Here is a 16,674-nt window from a genome sequence, read left to right as displayed (position 1 = left end):
TTCCTATGTATAGGTCCACCAAAGTCATTTGTTTGTGCTTCATTATTGGCAGCGATTCAGTCGGTTTTTAAGCGTTTCGGAGTACCGTTAGCATCAGATAAAACAGAAGGCCCGTCTACACTTATCAAGTTTTTAGGAATTTTGATTGACAGTGAGGCCATGGAGTGCAGATTACCGGATGACAAGGTCAGTGATCTGCTGGAGGCAGTCAGAGAAGCTAGATCTCACCGTAAGATCAGATTAAAGGATCTACAATCGCTGTTAGGAAAAATGAACTTTGCTTGTCGCATTATTCCAATGGGTATAGTTTTTTGTAGGCGCCTAGCTGCAGCTACCTCAGGCATAACCTTTCCACATCACTTTGTGCGGCTGGCTAGAACATTAAAGGACGATCTGGCGGTATGGGAACAGTTCTTAATGGAGTTTAATGGGAGGTCATTGTGGATCAGACCACCGGTTTCAAATTTTGATCTAGACATCCACACTGATGCAGCGGGGTCAACTGGTTTTGGTGCATATTGTTCTGGACAGTGGTGTGCAGATAGGTGGCCAGAGAGTTGGAGAAACAATGGGTTAACACGAAACTTAGTACTCCTTGAATTGTTCCCCATAGTGGTTGCTTGTGAAATTTGGTGCAATATTTTCCAAAACCGAAAAGTGAGATTTCATTGTGATAATTTGGGAGTTGTAGAAGTCATCAACAAACAATCAGCTTCTTCCCTGCCTGTTGTTACGTTGCTCCGTCATCTAGTGCTGCGCTGTTTAAAGTCAAATTGTCAGATTACAGCTGTGCATGTCCCCGGTGTTTGCAATTCTGTGGCTGATGCTCTGTCTCGTTTTCAGTGGGACAGATTCCGTTCGTTAGCCCCGATGGCAGAGGTACAAGGCAAGAAGTGTCCGGATTTTCTGTGGTCACTGCCAGTGACACCGCATACGCTCTGATAGAACGGTCTGTGGGTGTAAGCACATGGCAGAGGTACCAGTCAGCATGGAGGGAATGGGAAGACTTGTGTGCTCTAGTGGGACATGATGCCAGGTTACATGACAATGTTTCCTTGTTGTTATTTTACATTAGCAGGGCCTTTGTGGACGGTTCTTCATTGTCCAGTATTAATAGTAAAATGTCTGGATTAGCTTTTTGGTTTAAGTTGCACGACTTCACTGATTACACAAAGCATTTTTTAGTTAAGCAGGCCCTAAAGGGTTACAGGAAAAGTTGTAAGAAGACTAGAGATAAACGGCGTCCGATTTCTTTCCAGTTATTGCAGCAGATACTGAGTGTACTAGGCCGAGTCTGTAGCAGTCCGTTTGAAGTGTTACTCTTTAGTTGTGCATTCACACTGGCCTTTTTTGGAGCTTTTAGAATCAGCGAGTTAGTGTTGAGTAGCTCCACCAGAAGTGGGGGTCTACAAGCTGAGGACATGCATCAGTACACAGACAGAGGGGGTCTACAAGCTGAGGACGTGCATCAGTACACAGACAGAGGGGGTCTACAAGCTGAGGATGTGCATCAGTACACAGACAGACGGGGTCTACAAGCTGAGGACATGCATCAGTACACAGACAGAGGGGGTCTACAAGCCGAGGACGTGCATCAGTACACAGACAGACGGGGTCTACAAGCTGAGGACGTGCATCAGTACACAGACAGACGGGGTCTACAAGCTGAGGACATGCATCAGTACACAGACAGACGGGGTCTACAAGCTGAGGACATGCATCAATACACAGACAGATGGGATCTACAAGCCGAGGACGTGCATCAGTACACAGACAGAGGGGGTCTACAAGCTGAGGATGTGCATCAGTACACAGACAGAGGGGGTCTACAAGCCGAGGACGTGCATCAGTACACAGACAGAGGGGGTCTACAAGCCGAGGACATGCATCAGTACACAGACAGACGGGGTCTACAAGCCGAGGACATGCATCAGTACACAGACAGACGGGGTCTACAAGCCGAGGACATGCATCAGTACACAGACAGAGGGGGTCTACAAGCTGAGGACATGCATCAGTACACAGACAGAGGGGGTCTACAAGCCGAGGACATGCATCAGTACACAGACAGACAGGGTCTACAAGCCGAGGACGTGCATCAGTACACAGACAGACGGGGTCTACAAGCCGAGGACGTGCATCAGTACACAGACAGACAGGGTCTACAAGCTGAGGACATGCATCAGTACACAGACAGACGGGGTCTACAAGCCGAGGACGTGCATCAGTACACAGACAGACAGGGTCTACAAGCTGAGGACATGCATCAGTACACAGACAGACGGGGTCTACAAGCCGAGGACGTGCATCAGTACACAGACAGAGGGGGTCTACAAGCCGAGGACGTGCATCAGTACACAGACAGACAGGGTCTACAAGCTGAGATCATGCATCAGTACACAGACAGACGGGGTCTACAAGCCGAGGACGTGCATCAGTACACAGACAGAGGGGGTCTACAAGCTGAGGACATGCATCAGTACACAGACAGAGGGGGTCTACAAGCCGAGGACGTGCATCAGTACACAGACAGACGGGGTCTACAAGCCGAGGACGTGCATCAGTACACAGACAGAGGGGGTCTACAAGCTGAGGACATGCATCAGTACACAGACAGAGGGGGTCTACAAGCCGAGGACGTGCATCAGTACACAGACAGACGGGGTCTACAAGCCGAGGACATGCATCAGTACACAGACAGACGGGGTCTACAAGCTGAGGACGTGCATCAGTACACAGACAGACGGGGTCTACAAGCTGAGGACATGCATCATTACACAGACAGACGGGGTCTACAAGCCGAGGACGTGCATCAGTACACAGACAGAGGGGGTCTACAAGCTGAGGACATGCATCAGTACACAGACAGACGGGGTCTACAAGCCGAGGACGTGCATCAGTACACAGACAGACGGGGTCTACAAGCCGAGGACGTGCATCAGTACACAGACAGAGGGGGTCTACAAGCTGAGGACATGCATCAGTACACAGACAGAGGGGGTCTACAAGCCGAGGACGTGCATCAGTACACAGACAGAGGGGGTCTACAAGCTGAGGACATGCATCAGTACACAGACAGACGGGGTCTACAAGCTGAGGACATGCATCAGTACACAGACAGAGGGGGTCTACAAGCTGAGGACATGCATCAGTACACAGACAGAGGGGGTCTACAAGCCGAGGACGTGCATCAGTACACAGACAGAGGGGGTCTACAAGCTGAGGACATGCATCAGTACACAGACAGATGGGGTCTACAAGCCGAGGACGTGCATCAGTACACAGACAGACTGGGTCTACAAGACGAGGACATGCATCAGTACACAGACAGACGGGGTCTACAAGCCGAGGACGTGCATCAGTACACAGACAGAGGGGGTCTACAAGACGAGGACGTGCATCAGTACACAGACAGAGGGGGTCTACAAGCTGAGGACATGCATCAGTACACAGACAGATGGGGTCTACAAGCTGAGGACGTGCATCAGTACACAGACAGACTGGGTCTACAAGACGAGGACATGCATCAGTACACAGACAGACGGGGTCTACAAGCCGAGGACGTGCATCAGTACAGAGACAGAGGGGGTCTACAAGCCGAGGACGTGCATCAGTACACAGACAGAGGGGGTCTACAAGCCGAGGACGTGCATCAGTACACAGACAGAGGGGGTCTACAAGCCGAGGACGTGCATCAGTACAGAGACAGAGGGGGTCTACAAGCCGAGGACGTGCATCAGTACACAGACAGACGGGGTCTACAAGCCGAGGACGTGCATCAGTACACAGACAGACGGGGTCTACAAGACGAGGACATGCATCAGTACACAGACAGATGGGGTCTACAAGACGAGGACGTGCATCAGTACACAGACAGATTGGAATGTTTTCTGGCAAAGTCAAAAACTGATCAACAGGGTAGAGGAAAATGGATCACATTGTTTCCTTTAAGCGGTTCCAGGGCCTGCCCGGTCATCTGTTTTAGAAACTATGTCTCAATAAGGCCAAATATCCAAGGTTCATTACTAATTCATGAGGATTGTAAGTCATTGTCACAATTTCAATTCACAGCAGTTCTTAAAAAATGCCTGACAATATTGGGAGAGTCTCCAAATGCATTCACTTCACACTCATTTAGGATAGGAGCAGCCACAGAAGCTGCTAGATGGGGCTTAGGGCCTGACATAGTTACACAAATCGGGAGATGGGAATCGAGCAGATTTAAGAGCTACATTAGATTGCATTTATTATAAATGGCGTACATGTATATATATGTGTACATTTTGGTAATCTTATAGTAGTTGTGTCTTCATTTAGACAATTGTTTGATAATTGTGTTTTTTGTTTTTGTTTGAGCTGAACAGCAATGCCTGGTTTGGATCATGGGACATTCATTTGTTTTTTGGGGGGCCTTACGTGCAGCAGTCAGGCCTAATGGCAAACAGTTGGGGTTGCCCAGTTCCTTGGCACGGGTGACATGGATAGGAAAGAGGGGAATGCCGTGGCATCAGCTGTTGAAAGAAATCCAGTATCATGTGCAGTTCTACCGCCCCCCGGACGTCTTACTTATCCATTTAGGTGGTAATGATTTAGCAATAAGAACATCAAGACATTTAGTTAGGAACATAAAGCTTGATATGTTGAATTTATGGAGGTCTTACCCAGAAACAGTGGGGGTCTGGTCGGATATAGTAGCTAGACAAATGTGGAGAACAGCGCGATCAGTGGCTCGCATCAATAATACAAGGATAAAGGTTAATAAAAAAATAACAAAATTTGTGTTGGAAAACGGAGGGGTGGCCATACGTCACCAGATGCTTGAAAATACAAAGGAACATTTTTGGAGAGATGATAAGGTACATCTTAATGACATTGGCATTGATATATGGATGTTGGGAATACAAGAAGGAGTAGAACGAGCCATTAAGTTGTGGAGGAACTCACTCTTGTAAGGTGTCACAAGAGCGAGTCTTGGCGGGATGTGGTTGTTTAAACCCCCTCTTTGTTGGTTGGAGAATTATGTTTTTAATGGGGTCCCTGGGCCAGAGCTCAGCGGACAGTGGAATATGGGTCCCTGGGGAGGAGCTCAGTGGACAGTGGAATAGATGGGTCCCTGGGGAGGAGCTCAGCGGACACAAGGAAAATGATCAAGGGGTATACCCAGAATCCCCCTTGAGCTAGGTGTACACGGCGGAGGGGGATATGGGGCTGGGATTTATAACAACCACATCTCTGGGCCGATAATCTTGTTTTTCTTGTTGATGTTTTTTCTTATAAAAAATAAAGGGCTGCTGTGGCCAAAATTTTAATCCATGTCACGCAGTGTGTGGTGTCTTAGTTATTAGGTTACCAGGAGCGCAATTCACTAGTCCATCAGTCATGTATACTGGGTGTAATCCTCAGTACCTGTATTATTCTGTATATATACACTGCACAGTACCACTTCTCCTGTCCTGTATACTGGGTGTAATCCTCAGTACCTGTATTATTCTGTATATATACACTGCACAGTACCACTCCTCCTGTCCTGTATACTGTGTGTAATCCTCAGTATCTGTATTATTCTGTATATATACACTGCACAGTGCCTCTTCTCCTGTCCTGTATACTGGGTGTAATCCTCAGTATCTGTATTATTCTGTATATATACACTGCACAGTACCACTTCTCCTGTCCTGTATACTGTGTGTAATCCTCAGTATCTGTATTATTCTGTATATATACACTGCACAGTACCACTTCTCATGTCCTGTATACTGGGTGTAATCCTCAGTATCTGTATTATTCTGTATATATACACTGCACAGTACCACTCCTCCTGTCCTGTATACTGTGTGTAATCCTCAGTATCTGTATTATTCTGTATATATACACTGCACAGTGCCTCTTCTCCTGTCCTGTATACTGGGTGTAATCCTCAGTATCTGTATTATTCTGTATATATACACTGCACAGTACCACTGCTCCTGTCCTGTATACTGGGTGTAATCCTCAGTACCTGTATTATTCTGTATATATACACTGCACATTACCACTTCTCCTGTCCTGTATACTGGGTGTAATCCTCAGTATCTGTATTATTCTGTATATATACGCTGCACAGTACCACTTCTCCTGTCCTGTATACTGGGTGTAATCCTCAGTATGTGTATTATTCTGTATATATACACTGCACAGTACCACTTCTCCTGTACTGTATACTGGGTGTAATCCTCAGTACCTGTATTATTTTGTATATATATACTGCACAGTACCACTTCTCCTGTCCTGTATACTGGGTGTAATCCTCAGTATTATTCTGTATATACACTGCACAGTACCACTTCTCCTGTCCGGTATACTGGGTGTAATCCTCAGTACCTGTATTATTTTGTATATATATACTGCACAGTACCACTTCTCCTGTCCTGTATACTGGGTGTAATCCTCAGTACCTGTATTATTCTGTATATATACACTGCACAGTACCACTTCTCCTGTCCTGTATACTGGGTGTAATCCTCAGTATCTGTATTATTCTGTATATATACACTGCACAGTACCACTCCTCCTGTCCTGTATACTGGGTGTAATCCTCAGTGTCTGTATTATTCTTTATATATACACTGCACAGTACCACTCCTCTTGTCCTGTATACTGGGTGTAATCCTCAGTGTCTGTATTATTCTGTATATATACACTGCACAGTACCACTTCTCCTGTCCTGTATACTGGGTGTAATCCTCAGTATCTGTATTATTCTGTATATATACACTGCACAGTACCACTCCTCCTGTCCTGTATACTGTGTGTAATCCTCAGTATCTGTATTATTCTGTATATATACACTGCACAGTGCCTCTTCTCCTGTCCTGTATACTGGGTGTAATCCTCAGTATCTGTATTATTCTGTATATATACACTGCACATTACCACTTCTCCTGTCCTGTATACTGGGTGTAATCCTCAGTATCTGTATTATTCTGTATATATACGCTGCACAGTACCACTTCTCCTGTCCTGTATACTGGGTGTAATCCTCAGTATCTGTATTATTCTGTATATATACACTGCACAGTACCACTCCTCCTGTCCTGTATACTGGGTGTAATCCTCAGTGTCTGTATTATTCTGTATATATACACTGCACAGTACCACTCCTCCTGTCCTGTATACTGGGTGTAATCCTCAGTGTCTGTATTATTCTGTATATATACACTGCACAGTACCACTTCTCCTGTCCTGTATACTGGGTGTAATCCTCAGTGTCTGTATTATTCTGTATATATACACTGCACAGTACCACTTCTCCTGTCCTGTATACTGGGTGTAATCCTCAGTACCTGTATTATTCTGTATATATACACTGCACAGTACCACTTCTCCTGTCCTGTATACTGGGTGTAATCCTCAGTGTCTCTATTATTCTGTATATATACACTGCACAGTACCACTTCTCCTGTCCTGTATACTGGGTGTAATCCTCAGTATCTGTATTATTCTGTATATACACACACACTGCACAGTACCACTTCTCCTGTCCTGTATACTGGGTGTAATCCTCAGTATCTGTATTATTCTGTATATATACACTGCACAGTACCACTTCTCCTGTCCTGTATACTGGGTGTAATCCTCAGTATCTGTATTATTCTGTATATATACACTGCACAGTACCACTTCTCCTGTCCTGTATACTGGGTTTAATCCTCAGTATCTGTATTATTCTGTATATATACACTGCACAGTACCACTTCTCCTGTCCTGTATACTGGGTGTAATCCTCAGTGTCTGTATTATTCTGTATATATACAGTGCACAGTACCACTTCTCCTGTCCTGTATACTGGGTGTGATCCTCAGTATCTGTATTATTCTGTATATATATACTGCACAGTACCACTTCTCCTGTCCTGTATACTGGGTGTAATCCTCATTGTCTGTATTATTCTGTATATATACACTGCACAGTACCACTTCTCCTGTCCTGTATACTGGGTGTGATCCACAGTATCTGTATTACTCTGTATATATACACTGCACAGTGCCACTTCTCCTGTCCTGTATACTGGGTGTAATCCTCAGTATCTGTATTATTCTGTATATATACACTGCACAGTGCCACTTCTCCTGTCCTGTATACTGGGTGTGATCCTCAGTATCTGTATTATTCTGTATATAAACACTGCACAGTACCACTCCTCCTGTCCTGTATACTGGGTGTAATCCTCAGTATCTGTATTATTCTGTATATATACACTGCACAGTGCCACTTCTCCTGTCCTGTATACTGGGTGTAATCCTCAGTATCTGTATTATTCTGTATATATACACTGCACAGTGCCACTTCTCCTGTCCTGTATACTGGGTGTGATCCTCAGTATCTGTATTATTCTGTATATAAACACTGCACAGTACCACTTCTCCTGTCCTGTATACTGGGTGTAATCCTCAGTATCTGTATTATTCTGTATATAAACACTGCACAGTGCCACTCCTCCTGTCCTGTATACTGTGTGTGATCCTCAGTATCTGTATTATTCTGTATATAAACACTGCACAGTACCACTTCTCCTGTCCTGTATACTGGGTGTAATCCTCAGTATCTGTATTATTCTGTATATATACACTGCACAGTGCCACTTCTCCTGTCCTGTATACTGGGTGTAATCTTCAGTATATGTATTATTCTGTATATATACACTGCACAGTACCACTTCTCCTGTCCTGTATACTGGGTGTAATCCTCAGTGTCTGTATTATTCTGTATATATACACTGCACAGTACCACTTCTCCTGTCCTGTATACTGGGTGTAATCCTCAGTACCTGTATTATTCTGTATATATACACTGCACAGTACCACTTCTCCTGTCCTGTATACTGGGTGTAATCCTCAGTGTCTCTATTATTCTGTATATATACACTGCACAGTACCACTTCTCCTGTCCTGTATACTGGGTGTAATCCTCAGTATCTGTATTATTCTGTATATACACACACACTGCACAGTACCACTTCTCCTGTCCTGTATACTGGGTGTAATCCTCAGTATCTGTATTATTCTGTATATATACACTGCACAGTACCACTTCTCCTGTCCTGTATACTGGGTGTAATCCTCAGTATCTGTATTATTCTGTATATATACACTGCACAGTACCACTTCTCCTGTCCTGTATACTGGGTTTAATCCCCAGTATCTGTATTATTCTGTATACATACACAGCACAGTACCACTTCTCCTGTCCTGTATACTGGGTGTAATCCTCAGTGTCTGTATTATTCTGTATATATACAGTGCACAGTACCACTTCTCCTGTCCTGTATACTGGGTGTGTTCCTCAGTATCTGTATTATTCTGTATATATACACTGCACAGTACCACTTCTCCTATCCTGTATACTGGGTGTAATCCTCAGTATCTGTATTATTCTGTATATATACACTGCACAGTACCACTTCTCCTGTCCTGTATACTGGATGTAATCCTCAGTATCTGTATTATTCTGTATATATACACTGCACAGTACCACTTCTCCTGTCCTGTATACTGTGTGTAATCCTCAGTATCTGTATTATTCTGTATATATATATACTGCACAGTACCACTTCTCCTGTCCTGTATACTGGGTGTAATCCTCATTGTCTGTATTATTCTGTATATATACACTGCACAGTACCACTTCTCCTGTCCTGTATACTGGGTGTGATCCTCAGTATCTGTATTATTCTGTATATATACACTGCACAGTGCCACTTCTCCTGTCCTGTATACTGGGTGTAATCCTCAGTATCTGTATTATTCTGTATATATACACTGCACAGTGCCACTTCTCCTTTCCAGCAGAGTGAAGGCAGATAGCCGTAACGTACATGACTGAGGCAGTGATAGATCCAGGAAAGGGTTAAGGAGTAAGGGATGGGGGTTTTTTACCTAAGGAATGTGGTGGTGGGCGAGCAGGAGGAGAGATGGGGGCAGGGGCCATATAAGAAATAGGTCCCATGTTAAGGTGTCATTCCTTTGTCCTGGACTTAAAGACTGAACAAGCAGTATGGATGCCTTGCTGAAGAGCGTTCAGGCCGCGGCTTTGACATGTAGGCCCGAATGGATTCAGGCCCAGCTAGACGAATTGCTGAAGAATGCCCGGGATACAGCATCTGTCCCTTCTGAACTTTCTGAACATCAAACTCTAAGAAGATCAAGACCTCCTGAGAGACTAACTTCTGAAATGGCCAATAGGACTCACAATAGGATCATAAGTCCTTCCGTTACTTCTAGGAAGAGAGCAAAGCGCAGCACGGCCTCTGATCCATCTTACAAACCAGGAAGGAAACTACAGTACAAGAATAACAAAGGACAGAGAAAAGAGCCCGACCATCTAACCAGAGAGACACCAAGAAGTGCAAGGAGAAAGTCCAGCTCTACTGAGGTGCCAGCCAGAGAAGCAGCCACACAAGCTACAACTGACGTGACCACAGCCCACCATGAATCCTTAGAACTTCCTCAACAAACTTTGTATCATTCTAGAGGACATCATACGGCCTTACCCCAGGAAATAAACCAACACGGGGGGATGGGCTTAGGACACACAACATTTCCGGATCCGGGTTCTCATTACACGAGGAGTGGCAGGAATCCAAAAAGACAACTGCGCAAAAGTACTTTAACCAGACAAAGACTTCTTCGGCCGGCTCAGGATATGAGTCCGGCAAGAAATCTACAGCTACAAGACTCAGCAGAGATTCCAGACAATGACTATGACACAGATAACGACTGCCCACTAGAGGGCAGCAGCACGCAGCACTTCAATAATGGAGGGGCTGTAGAGACTATAACTAATACGTCACGGACGGCTGGTCAACCTAGGACGCAGCCAGGTATTGGTGAGAACACTTTTTCTTGTCCTATATCTAGTGTAACAACACCTGTAATGAATCCAGTGGGCGCAGTTTGGGGTACAGGTCCCGGCAATGTAGGATGGGATCTTAATTCAGTAGTACAGCAATTAGTGTCCGGGGTTAAGGAGGCTTTGAGTCAGTCTAGCTTACCCATAACCTCTTCTCCTATTGCTGCATGGTGCGGGAATGGTCGCCGGACATCGGAGGTGGTCCAAGGGATTCGTTGGGATCACAAAGATATTAGTTTATGGATGCGTCTCATGACAGCGCCACGTGGGGTTAATCAGCCCTTTCAGGGCTATGTCGGCAGATCATCAGCAATCGGATTGTCGGCAGCAAACAGAAAAGGTTGCTGCTGGCAGTTCAATGATAGCCAGTGCAGATTCGGAAACACATGCAGGTACAAACATGAATGCAGCTTCTGTAGTGGAAACCATAGCCTATCCAAATGCTTTAAACGAAATAACACCCCAACAGCAGAGATTAACCAAAAAGGGGGAAACCCCAATTAGACTCGGGGAGATGGTGGGCTATCTAAGCAGGTACCCAGATAGAAAAGCAGCACAATTGCTGGGGGAGGGTTTCTCAGAAGGTTTTAAGATCCCATCTACTTCAGGCCCATTAACCTGTTCTCGTAACCTTGCTTCAGCTTATACATATTCTCACATTGTCTCCACAAAACTAAACAAAGAAATTGACCTGGGCCGCATGGCAGGCCCATTCCCCAAAATGCCAATAGAAAACTTAAGGGTCTCTCCATTGGGGGTGGTCCCAAAGAAGGAACCCAATAAGTTTAGGCTGATCCATCATCTGTCCTTCCCTCATGGAAGCTCAGTTAATGATGGAATCGATCAGGAACTTTGCACAGTCTCGTATACTTCATTTGATACAGCGATTGCATGGGTACAGAAGTACGGCAGAGGAGCTTTAATGGCAAAAACAGACATTGAAGCTGCCCTTAGACTCTTACCAGTCCATCCAGAAAGCTTCCATCTCTTGGGTTGTCAGTGGCAGGGAATGTTTTATGTAGACTTGTGTTTACCGATGGGCTGCTCCATCTCATGCTCCTTGTTTGAATCATTTAGCACATTTTGGAGTGGGTAGTAAAGAAGGAAGCCGGCGTGCGTTCTGTCCTGCATTATCTAGATGATTTCCTATGTATTGGTCCACCAAAGTCATTTGTTTGTGCTTCATTATTGGCAGCGATTCAGTCGGTTTTTAAGTGTTTTGGAGTACCGTTAGCATCAGATAAAACAGAAGGCCCGTCTACACTTATCAAGTTTTTAGGAATTTTGATTGACAGTGAAGCAATGGAGTGCAGATTACCGGATGACAAGGTCAGTGATCTGCTGGAGGCAGTCAGAGAAGCTAGATCTCACCGTAAGATCAGATTAAAGGATCTACAATCGCTGTTAGGGAAAATGAACTTTGCGTGTCGCATTATTCCAATGGGTAGAGTTTTTTGTAGGCGCCTAGCTGCAGCTACCTCAGGCATAACCTTTCCACATCACTTTGTGCGGCTGGCTAGAACATTAAAGGACGATCTGGCGGTATGGGAACAGTTCTTAATAGAGTTTAATGGGAGGTCATTGTGGATCAGACCACCGGTTTCAAATTTTGATCTAGACATCCACACTGATGCAGCGGGGTCAACTGGTTTTGGTGCATATTGTTCGGGACAGTGGTGTGCAGATAGGTGGCCAGAGAGTTGGAGAAACAATGGGTTAACACGAAACTTAGTACTCCTTGAATTGTTCCCCATAGTGGTTGCTTGTGAAATTTGGTACAATATTTTCCAAAACCGAAAAGTGAGATTTCATTGTGATAACTTGGGAGTTGTAGAAGTCATCAACAAACAATCAGCTTCTTCCCTGCCTGTTGTTACGTTGCTGCGTCATCTAGTGCTGCGCTGTGTAAAGTCACATTGTCAGATTACAGCTGTGCATGTCCCCGGTGTTTGCAATTCTGTGGCTGATGCTCTGTCTCGTTTTCAGTGGGACAGATTCCGTTCGTTAGCCCCGATGGCAGAGGTACAAGGCAAGAAGTGTCCGGATTTTCTGTGGTCACTGCCAGTGACACCGCATACGCTCTGATAGAACGGTCTGTGGGTGTAAGCACATGGCAGAGGTACCAGTCAGCATGGAGGGAATGGGAAAACTTGTGTGCTCTAGTGGGACATGATGCCAGGTTACATGACAATGTTTCCTTGTTGTTATTTTACATTAGCAGGGCCTTTGTGGATGGTACTTCATTGTCCAGTATTGATAGTAAAATGTCTGGATTAGCTTTTTGGTTTAAGTTGCACGACTTCACTGATTACACAAAGCATTTTTTAGTTAAGCAGGCCCTAAAGGGTTACAGGAAAAGTTGTAAGAAGACCAGAGATAAACGGCGTCCGATTTCTTTCCAGTTATTGCAGCAGATGCTGAGTGTACGAGGCCGAGTCTGTAGCAGTCCCTTTGAAGTGTTTCTCTTTAGTTGTGCATTCACACTGGCCTTTTTTGGCGCTTTTAGAATCAGCGAGTTGGTGGCGAGTAGCTCCACCAGAAGTGGGGGTCTACAAGACGAGGACGTGCATCAGTACACAGACAGATTAGAATGTTTTCTGGCAAAGTCAAAAACTGATCAACAGGGTAAAGGAAAATGGATCACATTGTTTCCTTTAAGCGGGTCCAGGGCCTGCCCGGTCATCTGTTTTAGAAACTATGTCTCAAGAAGGCCAAATATCCAAAGTTCATTACTAACTCATGCGGATTGTAAGTCATTGTCACAATTTCAATTCACAGCAGTTCTTAAAAAATGCCTGACAATATTGGGAGAGTCTCCAAATGCATTCACTTCACACTCATTTAGGATAGGAGCAGCCACAGAAGCTGCTAGATGGGGCTTAGGGCCTGACATAGTTAAAAAAATCGGGAGATGGGAATCGAGCAGATTTAAGAGTTACATTCGATTACATTTATTATAAATGGCGTACATGTATATATATGTGTACATTGTGGTAATCTTATAGTAGTTGTGTCTTCATTTAGACAATTGTGTGATAATTGTGTTTTTGTTTTTTGTTTTAGCTGAACAGCAATGCCTGGTTTGGATCATGGGACATTCATTTGTTTTTTGGGGGGCCTTACGTGCAGCAGTCAGGCCTAATGGCAAACAGTTGGGGTTGCCCACTTCCTTGGCACGGGTGACATGGATAGGAAAGAGGGGAATGCAGTGGCATCAGCTGTTAAAAGAAATCCAGTATCATGTGGAGTTCTACCGCCCCCCGGACGTCTTACTTATCCATTTAGGTGGTAATGATTTAGCAATAAGAACATCAAGACATTTAGTTAGGAACATAAAGCTTGATATGTTGAATTTATGGAGGTCTTACCCAGAAACAGTGGTGGTCTGGTCGGATATAGTAGCTAGACAAATGTGGAGAACAGCGCGATCAGTGGCTCGCATCAATAATACAAGGATAAAGGTTAATAAAAAAATAACAAAATTTGTGTTGGAAAACGGAGGGGTGGCCATACGTCACCAGATGCTGGAAAATACAAAGGAACATTTTTGGAGAGATGATAAGGTACATCTTAATGACATTGGCATTGATATATGGATGTTGGGAATACAAGAAGGAGTAGAACGAGCCATTAAGTTGTGGAGGAACTCACTCTTGTAAGGTGTCACAAGAGCGAGTCTTGGCGGGATGTGGTTGTTTAAACCCCCTCTTTGTTGGTTGGAGAATTATGTTTTTAATGGGGTCCCTGGGCCAGAGCTCAGCGGACAGTGGAATATGGGTCCCTGGGGAGGAGCTCAGTGGACAGTGGAATAGATGGGTCCCTGGGGAGGAGCTCAGCGGACACAAGGAAAATGATCAAGGGGTATACCCAGATTCCCCCTTGAGCTAGGTGTACACGGCGGAGGGGGATATGGGGCTGGGATTTATAACAACCACATCTCTGGGCCGATAATCTTGTTTTTTCTTATTGATGTTTTTTCTTATTAAAATAAAGGGCTGCTGTGGCCAAAATTTTAATCCATGTCACGCAGTGTGTGGTGTCTTATTTATTAGATTACCAGGAGCGCAATTCACTAGTCCATCAGTCAAGCAGAGTGAAGGCAGATAGACGTAACGTACATGACTGAGGCAGTGATAGATCCAGGAAAGGGTTAAGGAGTAAGGGATGGGGGTTTTTACCTAAGGAATGTGGTGGTGGGCGAGCAGGAGGAGAGATGGGGGCAGGGGCCATATAAGAAATAGGTCCCATGTTAAGGTGTCATTCCTTTGTCCTGGACTTAAAGACTGAACAAGCAGTTGTCCCACCCACCCTCCCTATAATAAAGGGAAATGTATCAATATCAGGACTTTGCAACACTGTCAATATTCTAACAATGTTATTGGTATTCAACATCATCGGTATTTTATCAACATTATTAGTATTGTATCGTATTGTATCAATTGTTATCAGTAATGTATCCAAATTGACAATGTCATATCAACATATTAATATTGTATTAACATTTTAATATTGTATGTTACAGCAGCATTTGGCGGCGGCGGGATGTGGTTGTTTAAACCCCCTCTTTGTTGGTTGGAGAATTATGTTTTTAATGGGGTCCCTGGGCCAGAGCTCAGCGGACAGTGGAATATGGGTCCCTGGGGAGGAGCTCAGTGGACAGTGGAATAGATGGGTCCCTGGGGAGGAGCTCAGCGGACACAAGGAAAATGATCAAGGGGTATACCCAGATTCCCCCTTGAGCTAGGTGTACACGGCGGAGGGGGATATGGGGCTGGGATTTATAACAACCACATCTCTGGGCCGATAATCTTGTTTTTTCTTATTGATGTTTTTTCTTATTAAAATAAAGGGCTGCTGTGGCCAAAATTTTAATCCATGTCACGCAGTGTGTGGTGTCTTATTTATTAGATTACCAGGAGCGCAATTCACTAGTCCATCAGTCATGTATACTGGGTGTAATCCTCAGTGTCTGTATTATTCTGTATATATACACTGCACAGTACCACTTCTCCTGTCCTGTATACTGGGTGTAATCCTCAGTATATGTATTATTCTGTATATATACACTGCACAGTACCACTTCTCCTGTCCTGTATACTGGGTGTAATCCTCAGTATCTGTATTATTCTGTATATACACTGCACAGTACCACTTCTCCTGTCCTGTATACTGGTTGTAATCCTCAGTATCTGTATTATTCTGTATATATACACTGCACAGTACCACTTCTCCTGTCCTGTATACTGGGTGTAATCCTCAGTATCTGTATTATTCTGTATATATACACTGCACAGTACCACTTCTCCTGTCCTGTATACTGGGTGTAATCCTCAGTATATGTATTATTCTGTATATATACACTGCACAGTACCACTTCTCCTGTCCTGTATACTGGGTGTAATCCTCAGTATCTGTATTATTCTGTATATACACTGCACAGTACCACTTCTCCTGTCCTGTATACTGGTTGTAATCCTCAGTATCTGTATTATTCTGTATATATACACTGCACAGTACCACTCCTCCTGTCCTGTATACTGGGTGTAATCCTCAGTATCTGTATTATTCTGTATATACACTGCACAGTACCACTTCTCCTGTCCTGTATACTGGGTGTAATCCTCAGTACCTGTATTATTCTATATAACCTGCACAGTACCACTTCTCCTGTCCTGTATACTGGGTGTAATCCTCAGTATCTGTATTATTCTGTGTATATACACTGCACAGTACCACTTCTCCTGTCCTGTATACTGGGTGTAATCCTCAGTGTCTCTATTATTCTAT

This window comes from Anomaloglossus baeobatrachus, chromosome 2, assembly GCF_048569485.1.
Source record: "Anomaloglossus baeobatrachus isolate aAnoBae1 chromosome 2, aAnoBae1.hap1, whole genome shotgun sequence".
NCBI lineage: Eukaryota > Metazoa > Chordata > Amphibia > Anura > Aromobatidae > Anomaloglossus > Anomaloglossus baeobatrachus.
This window is presented reverse-complemented; position numbering follows the sequence as displayed.